This window comes from Kryptolebias marmoratus, linkage group LG2 (assembly GCF_001649575.2).
Source record: "Kryptolebias marmoratus isolate JLee-2015 linkage group LG2, ASM164957v2, whole genome shotgun sequence".
Taxonomy (NCBI): Eukaryota; Metazoa; Chordata; class Actinopteri; order Cyprinodontiformes; family Rivulidae; genus Kryptolebias; species Kryptolebias marmoratus.
In genome coordinates, this window is record NC_051431.1 from 1 (window position 1) to 1637 (window position 1637).

At 52.2% G+C, this 1637-nt stretch overlaps 1 long non-coding RNA gene across 2 annotated transcripts in view; it reads right to left on the reverse strand.

Annotated features, from left to right (window-relative positions):
• Positions 1 to 148: 148 nt before the first annotated feature.
• LOC119616685 overlaps positions 149 to 1637 on the reverse strand; it is a 3485-nt gene continuing 1996 nt past the window's right edge. Inside the window, exons 2-3 of one of the 2 annotated variants that reach the window (XR_005232663.1) lie at positions 1285 to 1435; positions 149 to 667 (exon numbers count right to left, since the gene is read on the reverse strand). This is a non-coding gene — a long non-coding RNA (uncharacterized LOC119616685). Of the gene's footprint in view, positions 668 to 1284; positions 1439 to 1637 lie in introns of both variants that reach the window. The other variant, XR_005232665.1, reaches the window with a different exon arrangement.

Here is a 1637-nt window from a genome sequence, read left to right on the forward strand (position 1 = left end):
CCTGACCCAGACCCAGACCCGGACCCTGATCCTGACTCAGACCCAGACCCGGACCCTGATCCACACTCTGAGCTCTCACTGATCTGCGTTTATCTCCATGATTTGACTAAAACTTCAGAGAATAATTTTACGTTTTGTTCTGACGTTCTCAAGCTTCTGTAAAGATGATTTTATTTAAATAAAGTTTATTTAAAATAATTATATGTTTATTAAACTTACAGGAGTTTCTGTGAATAAAATCTTCTCTTTAACATCAAACTGATTCTTTGAAACCAAACGGTTAACATCCGTTCCTCCATCAGAACCACAGAACCCTCCACCGATGCTGCCGGGTCTCGATGATCAGAACCAGAACCACCGACGCCGCCTCACGGCGCTGTATTTTCTTTAGGTTTCGATTTTCTCACCGAACGCTACGAAAATCAAAACCTAAAAAAACCACAGAGCTGCAGGTTGATGATGTCATCACCAGGCGCCGACACGACACTTCCTGTTTGTCCGGACTTCAGAAGTTCTAAAGACCAGCAGGAGAACCGGGAGTGAAATCCTGCTGAGAACCTCGAGCACCAAGGAGTTGCTCAACGTGTCCAACAGATGGCAGAGCGTTTAAAGAACCGAGCCCAGAACAGCTGACGGATCCCACCGGCTCCAGCCGGAAGACCGAGACCTGCACAGAACACAGAACAGAACACAGAGGATCAGCTTCAGAGAACCTTCAGGTTCCTGACAGAACCGCTCGCTGTTCCTGAAAACGCCGCCCAAGTCCTCGGACAGACGTCTCCCGCAGACTGAGGTGACCTCATCGCTCCCTGCTGTTGCCTAGCAACAAGCTCCGTGCTCCGCAGCGCCGAAGAGCCTGAAGCTGCGTCACGTTCAGACTTCAGCGGTTCTGAGCGGTCCGGTCCGGTTCTCAGAAAAATCCAAAAGGCAAAATTCACAAAACGCTCAGACGCCATCTGACCGCCACGGTGAGGTTCTGAAGGCACCGAGCCACCTGTGGCGTGAAGCGAGGTAGTCACAGGAGAGACGCAGGGCGGTGGTGACAGATGGGATGAGGCCAGTTAACCACAGAGGATCACTAACTCAGGTGATCTGTCAGGTTTCAGAAGCAATCAGGGAGACGTCCGTCACATTTACTGTTCTTCACGTCAGAACAGCCCAGTTCTGCTCCACGCCTCCTGTGGTTCCACGAAGATGGCTTCATTTCTGAAAGCTCACATCTGTGCGCCCGGTTCTTCAGAATAAAAGCCTGGTAATACAAACTGCTTTTACCTGAAAATTCACCTGAGATTCACCTGAACACCCGGACGGCACGCCGGCTCCCCCTGCTGGTTGCAGACGAACAGTCCTCGGATGGCGACCGTCAGTCTGAGCCAATCGTTCTGCGGCGCCGCTGCGGACAGGAAGAGAAGGCGGGTCATCAGCAGAGCGCCCCCTGCTGGAAATAAAACAGTTACCTTCTGAGCGTTTCTCTGGTTTTACTCAGATTGCTGCAGCTCCAGCCTGATTCTACCTGAAATATTCCTTCACAACAAAGTTCCTCATCACGTCCGTCACGAACGGCTGTGTCCCCAGGCCGCCTCCCTCGCCTCCATCGCCCCCCTCGCCTCCATCGCCCCCCTCGCCCCCCATCGCAT